Here is a 10730-nt window from a genome sequence, read left to right as displayed (position 1 = left end):
TTCTCAGGCTGTGCAAGCATGCCGCCAGCATTTCGCGCTATGCCGTTTTTTTTCCCAGCGCAATTCTTTATTAGCGTTGTGCTCCTGACCGCGTTTGACCGTTTAACTCCTCAACTACAATCATTCATTCATCATTACAGCTTTCATCACAAGTGTATTTTAAAACTCACGAGTATTCAAATATGTATTTCCTTTTACTCTCCAGGGAGTGTCACTTATGGCAGCAGACTCGCATTTCGAGCATGCAATTACAGTAGCCTAATCTAAATATTCATTTTTACCCTACGCGTAATTCTTTCATCCTGGTGTTTATCCTTTCAGCCTCCGAGATGTTCCTAGAACTGCACCTTCGTTCGTTTCCTTCGAGCAGTGTATGCAAAACATGAATCGCGTCACTGTGTCGACAGTGTACAGTGCACTTCACGTTTAATTAAAACGTGCCACACTGTTTGACGTTATCTTTTATTCAGCGATACGATAAAACGCCCGTACTCATAGAGTGCAAAAAATAAGTAAAACCGGCATAAGCCCTCAGAGAATAGGAGCAAACGTTCAATAAGCTAAACCTTAACGCAGCTTTCATCAACGTTTGATTGGCGCGGTGGTTGCATAGAAGCACTGCGGCTGTCAGAGACGCCATAAGGAAGCAACCCTGCTTAGTTTTGATCATGTGTGGTTCCCCAACGTGCTCCTAAATCGAACTAGACAAGCCTTTTTTTTCGTTCCGGCTCCACTGAATGTGTCAGCGACGCAGGCACTTAAACCAGTGACCTTGTTCTCAGAAGACTATATATCAACTGAGGTGTCCGTGGTGGGGCTTTGTTCGAAAACACCATATGTAAAACCATATGTAAAACGATTATTTTCTATTTGATGTACCAAGTACGACGCGGCCTACTCGTAGAAGGGACACTATGAAATTTCTATTGCAGGTTAGCATTACTTAGGCATTTGTTTTTTCAGCCTTGAGATGAGCACTTCTGTCAAAATCGTCGCAACAATGCCTACCTCTTATCTGTGCAATCAATTATGAAACTGCAGCGTCACCACTCACTGAGAAAATTTTTATGAAAGGTAGTCATTTAGAAAGTCATGTAGTTGACAATATAATTTTGGTAATAGTAGTCCGTACCTTTCACTGACTTCAGGCTTCTGAATCGACTTGGTGAGCCCCTGCCGTTGGTGCTATGAAGGGTGCCACAACGTGCTGTCTGATCGTCTTGGTGGCATCCGGAGTTGCGGCTCCCATGAAGAAAGGCAAGCGCGCATGCATAGTAATCTCTATTCTATCACTCGATTAGACATGAGGAAAACAATTACATGCGCTGAATCACGACACGTAAATATTTTAGAAGTCGCAGTGATAAAATGACAATGTGAAGCACAGGATGATGCAGCTTTTTCACACCGCCTTTCTGTGAGTTCGTTGACTAGCAGCGTGCAAAAAAACTAGAGACATTCTTCTACAACAGCAACCTTTTTTCCAAGCTGTATGGTTTTCGTCAATCAGATTACCTAAATAATTGTTTTACGATAGTCGAGCTTTTGTACTGAGGCATCACTACTCGATATGTGTGCTTTAATCAGCCTTGCCATGATGCTTAATTCTGTGGCTGGGTAACTAGCCTTGACTGTCATCAAAACAAATAGTTTTACTTGGCAGCATCAGAAATAACGGCGGGAGTGATAAAGCTGCGCGAAGGACACGAACGAAAGGTAGATGTATGAAGCGCACCGGCACGGTGTTTGTTGTAAATGTTTGTAAAAGAAGTCAGGCCGTAAACCGAAATTTCATTTCTGCCAGTCATTATAATTTAACGATATCTTTCAAAAGCAGCAAGTTTAGTTCAAATCAGTCCAGGGGTTGTCTCAAAAAAGTGTCCCTGCGTTCTACACGTATTTGAATAGGAGACATTGGAGTTGGGCCCTAGATAGAGCTTGCTCATAAGTCGCAATGGTAAACAATGGCGCCCACGCTACCACTTTTTCTCTTCCAACGATTGACACATCTCTGCTCTATAGCTGGAAACTATTGTCTGATCGCCAAGTTTCACCTGTGATTCTACGTACGGCTTATCGCTCCAAAAACGATGTGTAAGTATATGTCAGAGGACATTAATGAAATTCCGACAGTTTAGGCAACAAAAGAAAGCAAACATGTTTCAGACGCACCGCAAATCATGTCGGGGGCCACACGGTTTTTCGCATCTGCTCCTTTAAATTCTTTACGTTTTCGCGCACGAGTTGGCGCATGATTCTTAGAGAGATTCATTTTGATTATGATAATTTCAACATATCCACAAACCTGTCATCCTAAAAAACAGCCTTCTACATTTAGCGGGTAGTGACTGGAATAGAAGTTACAAAATCTTTCAAATATATAGGCCATTACAGCTCCGCTCTAATTTTCCTACGCAGTAACAACATCCCCCCCCCCCCCCGGGGTGCTATTTTGAAACGTGAAAGTCCATGCATACGTATCATTTCATATTTTTTTTTTTTTTTGTTCCTTGAAGTAAAATTTGCCTCACAGTCAGCGCTCTGCGGGTTTACTTTGTCTCTATTCGTATGAACTAAGGAAAATTGCACCCCTAAACGTGCTTTTCTTGTATCTATAACAAGACCCTTTCGCTCTCTACAAACATAGGGCCTGGATAATTTTCTGTTTTGAGCAAAACGTCAGTGAGCAAAATCTAGCGAGCAAGAAAGGCATTGGCGGTCATAGTGAGTAGCAGGAGTGGGTCAAAACCTAAGCCCGCAGATTTTGAACGCTTTTCCTCTGCACATATCGACAATTTTACAAGTCGAGGTTGCCATAAGTTATGCGAAAAGCTTATGTACTGCTCCTGAGGCGCAACGCACATGACTTTTATCTAAAAGCATAAAAATAGACTTTCCGCACAGTGAGACAACCTAAAAACGCGCTTTGTGTTCTTGCGCAGTGGTATGATAAGGCCCGTGGCCGGAAGTCTCTTGGGGCCGCGCTCTCGCTGCTCTTATCGCGCGAGTGAACCAGTGTGCCCATATTGCAGGGGGATTTTAAAGCGACGCTTTCTTTGCCTCTTCGACTTTCCGCTGCAGTCGCTGCTGCTTTCTCGGACGCCGCTAACGACGGCCACGTCGGGACGTAGTTGAGACGTGGCCATGTCAGAAAAAACATAAAAGGCACCCGCTGTCGGTGTTTTGTTCCATGGAATTTGTTTATGAGCTGTCATCCTGAAAATTCCGAGGAATAACTTTGTAACGAATGTAAGATAAGGTATGCGCTACGTGCAGGGCCTGCGCGGTTGTGGTTCAAAAAGGATTATTTACGAAGCGACGCCCGCGGCGTCGACACCGGATTTCTTGTGACGCGGGGCCCTTAACGCTATCACGTTAGTACATGTCAAGAGCGTGGCACAAAGAGGACCCGAGAAGCTCGTGTCAACATTTACGCCTCATCGCATGGGCACAATGCCCTCTGTACGCGGCAAATAGGCGTGACCCCCCACAAATGTAGTACAGGAGCTGCCACGCTTGTCTGCGTGCTCGCCCGCAACAGCAACGACAATAGAGGGAGGAGGTGGGGAGAATATTTAAGAGGGAATAGAGAGAGAAAGGAGGCAGTTTTGTGAGCTACAACGCCACAGCCCTTAACGGCGCTGAAGCGTGAACTTAATGACGAGGATATCAAGGCCCACATACAGCGTCGAGGGGAGCAAGAACAACAAACACCAGCGCAGCAGGCAAGGTAATATTTCACAAAACGTCACGGCTGTCGTGTGCCGTCAATATATCACAACCAAATAACGTCAATGGACGCAAACAGTAGACAAAGCTTCGCATACATCGATTCCCACAGTTCGTGAATGTTTATGGGATCTCGTGGGTTGTTTTACTGTGGCGCCCATTTCTCTAACGGATATTCTGCCGAATCGCAAACTGCGTTTTTTTCTCTACAACGATTCATGTTGTTCTATCACTACATTAGTCTTTCGGACCTCCGCTGAACCCCGAACTGCTTTCCGAGACTTTTATAAAAATAAACCGATAAAAGAAAGGTCGCACAGCTGTCCACAGCAATTCGTACTCCAGGTATAGTACAGCACAGAAAGTGAATAATACAGCATCTAAAGAATGCGTTCGCGCCTCTACCGGCAATGATAGGTTTACGCCACCCTTTTTGGTTTATCTGTGAACCAACACCAAAGTGAAACAATTCAAGTGAAGTTATAGCAGTGAGATGTGAAAGGCAGGAAGCGGATACGATGAAAAAATAGTGGTTCCCCACTTTATGAAGGGGCCGCTCCAACTCAGCAATTACGTGCTTCTGTATTATATTGGGCAGTAGGCTGCTCCAAATAACCCTGCCAATGTTCATTCCCATCAATACTGGATATATTTGGAAGGCTTACTGCGCCGGGACAGATGCTACGCCAGAAAGAACATGGGCCTGAAGAACTAGGATTGGCTCACACGCTATGTTTTGTTGACGCTTGTCAGCTGATCTATAAAACAACACCGAGATGAAACAATTTAAACGAAGACAGCGATAAAAAGCAAAACGTAGGATAGGAAATAAAACAAAAGTCTCTGTCTTTCCGCCTCACCACTGGAGACACCATACTAATGCAGTAGCAGGATGACACTCATACTCTATAGTGTGATGATATGACGTGTTCAGACAACGGCTTGGCGCAAACAGATGCGAAATAAAACCTTTATGGCTTTTTATTTCGTTGAAAAGTTGAAGTGCCTAAGCAACCTTAAACTATTTAAAGGGCCCTGAACCACTCTTTATCGAAGCGGCGAGATGCATTTGAAATGAAAATAGGCTATTTCAGAAACACTTTGCCGCAAAAAGTACTTCAGTGCGTTCAGTAATAGCGGAGTTATTGGCGACCAAACACGGCCTCCGCTGTGCTCCCGTTCATTCTTGAATGCCTCGCACTGTGATGTATACGGCGCAGTGGGGCGTGCCAGCAACACTCCGCCTTCCAAATGTCATCGTAGCGCGGAGTTAAAATTTCGTTTAGAATATTAACGTAGGCACCACGACTTGCGCCTTTGGTGCCCACGACGCGCTAAACAAAAGCCAAACGCGGTTGTCCTCAGCGGGCCGCAGTGCGCTTAGCCAGTGTACTCGATCGTGGCGGCACCCCGCGGCGGCCGCGGTATCCGCGCCAGGTAGCCGACCGCAGCTTGATGTCAGCTATTAGCCAATAGCAGCCGTCTAAGGGAATGACGAAATAGTGCGTCGAGAAGAGTGTGAGGACAGGGCCTTCTGTTGAAAAGAGAGCGTTTGAGAAAAAATTGGAGGACGCTTAAGCTTCGCCTTCAAGACTGGAACGCGATAGCGTTAGCGAACGCCGTTCGCACCGCCTACTCACTCGCTCGGCATGCTCTTCAGTCACACAAAGACGAAACGTGCGCCTGAGCAAGCGGAACGAACAGAAGAACTCGGTGTCTCGGAGGGAGAAACGATCTGCGCGAGCCAAACGTCGTGGTCGGCACGGACAGCCGGGCCGCGACGCGCCACGAAGGCGGGGGCGATCCTGGGGCTGACGCCTCGATGGGATCGTCTTCTATCTCGCTTAGGAACACCACACAGACGCATGACTCCTCGCCAGCAGCCCGGCACACATCGCAGGGGACGCTTTCCCATCAGACGCGCTACGGCGCCGCAATCACGTCAGAGGCGTCCCGCATCGGACACTGCACCCAGGAATCGTGCTGTGAGCGGAAAGAGGAGCCGCGTCGCGCGGGCGAATGGCGCGCCACCTGTCGGGGCGGCGCCGTACACTGCGAGGAAAGGGTCTTCTGTGTTTGCCGCAAGATGGCTCTGCGTGCGCGCCATGCGCAGAAGAAATGTAGCGGAAACGTACTTCGCTATGCGTTTAACTGCAACTTCTGTAATTTACATGCTCATAATAACCGATATACACCGCAGTATAACCTTCTACGGCGAGTTTCTAAGGCAACACCACATTCACTAGAGGCGCTTTTGTCCCGCTTCACAGCATAGAACTGATTGATGGCTGAGTGGTAGCGTCTCACACTCCGGAGACCCTGGTTCGATTCCCACCCAGCCCATCTTGGAAGTTGTTTTTATTTATGAAATGTCTTCCGCCATTTTTCGCTCACGGCCAACGCCACTGATGCTGACAACACCGGCTTTTCTGCGACACGAGCTCTTTAACGCTATCTCATTAAAAGGGTGACTTCGCGATCCGCCTCCGAGCTCCCCGCACCGCGTACGACAGCAAGCCGAGATGTTCACAGCAGCGTATGCTACCCGTGGACTATGTTATTTCGCCAAGGCCGAGGTGTGGTTCAGGGCCCCTTTAATGTATATGATTTCCCTAAAACACCCTTTTAGCACCCTGAAATTATTTAAAGGCCGCACAAAGGGTGTTGTGGTGACGATCACCCCCATTTTCAAAATTTTCATTAAAGTAAGAGTGCAGAAATGGTATTTCGACGTTCAATTCACTCTTGAGGTGAACTTTTGCTTTGCGTTTAGTCTTCCTGTAGCCCTTCATTTAATAATGTATCACTGACGGGTTTACCCTTAATTACCATCTTGCGTTAATTCAGACATTCTTCTTTATTTTTCCACAATTATCCCCTGCTTTCTTATTTTGTATGTTTTAGCGCCATGCTTTTGAAGTAAGTTATGTATAGTAAATAAGCGAGCAGGTAATTTTGCCATCGATTACATTATGCAGCTGGCACTAAAGCTCCGTGCCCCAAGACACTGTGCACGGCTGAATACTCGCACCTGGCCTGCCTCATCGTTGACGCCGTGTGTGACTGCCACTGCGGTTGGTGCCTTAGCTTTCCGTGTCATTAGGATGCAAGACCACGACAGAGCGCACGCCTTATTTGAGTTCACTAGACGTAAGGCATTCACCTGCTAAAAAGCCTGCCGTTTCTAGATATACTTCGCCATCGAGATACTTTCGCAGCTACTTATACAAGCGACTAAAATGTTAAGTGTCCCTTCAAACTTGTCGTAATCTTTTTTTTTTCTTTAATCCTGCATACGTCTTAGTCGTACATTCTTCAAAATCATTTTTTTATCTCGGAGATTGGCACACAATTTCCTAGCATTTCCATTTATGAATTGTAAAACAGAAAAGAAACTTGTGATGATTTGCGATTTACTTGGGAACGATTGTTCAGGAAACTCTGAAAGGATAGCTGTGTTAAAGGTGGTAGGAAAGGGGAGGTGAAAAAGGGCATGAGGCATCGTTGTCGAGCCGCTGAATCACTTTCTGGGTGCTCACTTTTATGGCGGCATTCATTACTCAAGTATATGAAAAAAGTTTTTTTTTAAATTTGCCCTATACAAGAACCGTTGCAAACCTCTGGATCATCGGTAAACTCTGCCAAATAATGCATCCAAAGTTGCGTTCGTGGACAAAGCATTCATGGTCGGTTACGCACAGCCTAATTTTACGCTCTTGATCAAGTATAGTTCCAGGCAGCCGGAGGTTCCGCAACTAAACGAAATTTCTGTAATGATAATTCCGCTTCCTTACATTTCCCTATGCGTTACATTCACTGACAGCGTATAAACAGTGACATACCTATCAGAAAGAGTCAGGCCGAGTTTCGTCGACAAATGTATTCTTGGTACGGCAGCTTAGCTTTGGCTGCACTTTAAACCTTCGGAACATACTTTTAGACCGTGTGAAAGATTATTTTCTTCTCTCTCTCCCTCTGTCTCGCGTATGACAATGTCCGTAATTATATTTTACAGTTTACGCGTACTCTTCTTCCACTACAGTGAAAATATGTCCAGCGAAATTTCAGAACCTCGACTAGAAGGAAAATTGACATTCTCGACAAACCCCGCAGGCAAACAGCACTACTGGAAGTCAGAAACACGCGAAACAACTCAGCGGCCGTGTTGTCGTCTGCCCGCATAGTCCTGTTATTTGCGCTGTTTGTTCAGAATGTCCCACTCTTCTGAAAGAGAAAAAAAGAATGGTTTTGCTTGCTTGTTCGCTCTATACAAACGTGCAGTCAACACAGCAGATCCGTGCCATATCTTCAGGGACATCCAGTGTGACGGCGGACAGATGGCGAGCTGCACCATCAACGGCAACGTCTGCAACTGCATATGCGGTAAGCCAGAGCCAGAATGGTCTAGGCTGCCTTTTAGGATTGTACTGACTTTATTAGAGTTTCTGTAAAAGAAAATGAATGACTCCACCCCTACAGCCCAGTGACGATGGCGTTGCGCTGCTCAAGCAGGGTCGCTGGTTCGATCCCGGTCTCGGCGACCGCATTTAGATGGGGGTGAAATGCATAAATGCACGTGGCATTTAGATTTCGGTGCTCGTTAAAGAACCCGCGGTGATGGAAATTACTGGGTAGTCCCCACACTACGGCGCGTCCCATGATCAGATCGTGGTCTTGGCCCGGAACACCCAAGAATTTCATTTTCTTGGGAAAATAACCGGACAACAAATATCTATCTATTCAGAAGGAACTTAATAACCCGCACGACTTTTGCAAGACTGCAGATTACAATAAAGGCCCGCTATTCCGTTTCTCTGTTTTCATCATTTCATTGCTTCAGAAGTTTCCAAGTAAAAACCTTCTTTCAGGGGCTCGGCAAAGCCACATAGCAGCCCTACGGTCACCCATATGGGGCCGATCCAACAGTACAAGTACATCTATAAGCCTTCCATAGAGTTTACACCAAATCGGATAGCGCATGTCACCGTCAAAAAGGGATAGGCGTTCAGTGCAGACGGGCGCAACTGGGCTCTCAAATTGCAGCTACACGTATATTACCTTACAGAGATGTGGTTTCCCTGTTATGAACCTTCTATAAAGTATTTGACAGCTAGAAAAGGTGGTTAGCGTATCGCTATTCATTGCCACCGTGTTACTACCACCGTGTCTCGATATCTCGGCCTGCTGCGTACGACTGGCGGAGCCGATAGTGTACATTGTGCGAGTGCCGTGTTGGCCTCGGAGACTCTGCACGCGCCCGTGACCGATCTGGAAGGACAAGGCCGAGCGGTCCTTCAGAACTATCACAATGAGCGGAAGAGAGCAGAGCACACGCAGTTCGCCGTTGTTATTTTTTTTCCTTGGCGCGTGTACGTGTTCTCCGTTATCTCTTTCCTCTGTCATGCAATAATTATTCTAATAGCGTTCCCTAGTCGCCTTCTCCGCATATAGACAAAGCATTATCCATCAGTTCAACGAGATGCGAGTATAGGTTTATCGGCTGAGTTGAGCACGTTCGTGAATCCAAGCAAGGATCCTAGTTTCCCCGCTATTGCACATGAGTGGCTCTAAGTCACAGGTGTTCCAATTGGTGTGCAATGTTCCTATCAAGCGCCACCACCTATACTCTTCCCACCCCCGTCTCCATACTTCTATTTGACCCGGCGCTGCTCAGTGCGCAGGCCTACAAGTTTCAAACACTGGAGAGGACCACTTGCATCGAAAGCTGTGGTGCAGCAAAAGGATCTTGTAGTTCTATCCTGGATGACTTCATTTTTGATAGGCTTGTCCCTCGATGAACAGAGGGTGTGAAAAGGCGACAAATTACGCGGGATTTGAAACGTCGAATTCCCGAGTAGTTTGTAACCGTAGCTGGTTAGCCTGTAAGGCGCATTCTGTTGTTCACACATACTATAATACAGGCTGATGATTTGAATGTAAACACGCCCGTGCCCAGGCTTTAAAGAATCTTCTGCGTTTTCTCGGATATTGCGGTCCGGAAACATTTTGACGCCGACAGTACATTTCCTCCGTCCCACCTTCGTAATGCTGCTCCTCCGTCCTGCTCGTCCCTCTCGAAAGGCAACCTACACGAGTTCTAGTTAACACCCGTTGCAAATGAATAAAACATGCTCACCATAATCTCATAGCTCACAGAACCCCCTCTCCCTGCCTCAATCACACGAGCACACACACTACACTGCCGTGACGTGACTTCGGAACGAAATTTGACCGAACCAGACAGACGGGCGTCTGGCACTGATATCGCCTCAGCGCTGCCTTTACTGCAACGTCGCGACTGAGGCAAGATACGAGTTACAAACGAGCACACAGGGCTAGTAAGCAGCTTTTCGTTCGCCTGTGCCGTTTCCTCAGACTGCGTCGCAGTTTTGTGCGTTAGTGACTTCTTGTTTACGCGGAGGACTCAGACGGCACCCAGGAACAAGATACTATATATTCCAGCGCAGTGTCTCCAGTTTCTTTCTTCTGCTTTCGCTTATCGCACAGCGTCACATAAAGAAAAATTCCGGGCATTCTTCTGAGAAAAACCACCATTTGATTACGATGTACGCCGTAGTGGCGGACTCCAGGTCAATTCCGGACCATCTGCGGTTCCTTACGCTCACATAAATCTTAGTGAACGAGCGCTCTTGCATTTAGCCCCCATTGAAATGCTGCCGCCGTGGCTGGGATTCGAACCCCCCACCTCAAGCCCAGCTACGCGACACCATGGCCACTGAAGTACAGCGGTGGGCTGCAGCGAAGAGGAGATTGACTAGACGCAACACGCTTTTAATGAGCATTGCACCGGGAACTCCAAAGAACACAAAGCTTGCTTCCCGAGTTGGAGGCACTTTTTCGCACGTGTCTGGCATCTAACGCCGAACACGCCAAGGACGCATGCCTCGACGAGCGGCTTAGCACATCTTTCCTCGCGGGCAGGCCAGTGCGTGGTGACGATTGGCACGTTTTGATCCGCAGTTGCACTAGAAGAAAGCGAC

General features: G+C 47.0%; 1 long non-coding RNA gene across 1 annotated transcript; it reads left to right on the top strand.

Moving 5' to 3' along the window:
* Positions 1-590: 590 nt before the first annotated feature.
* On the top strand, positions 591-8106 carry LOC140219333 (uncharacterized). The gene is made up of 3 exons (XR_011895530.1): positions 591-1257; positions 6708-6803; positions 8011-8106. It is a non-coding gene; the product is annotated as an uncharacterized lncRNA (long non-coding RNA).
* Positions 8107-10730: the final 2624 nt, after the last annotated feature.

This window comes from Dermacentor andersoni, chromosome 7, assembly GCF_023375885.2.
Source record: "Dermacentor andersoni chromosome 7, qqDerAnde1_hic_scaffold, whole genome shotgun sequence".
Taxonomy (NCBI): domain Eukaryota; kingdom Metazoa; phylum Arthropoda; class Arachnida; order Ixodida; family Ixodidae; genus Dermacentor; species Dermacentor andersoni.
The sequence above is the reverse complement of the archived record's forward strand: the minus strand, read 5'-3'. Positions and strand labels throughout refer to the sequence as shown.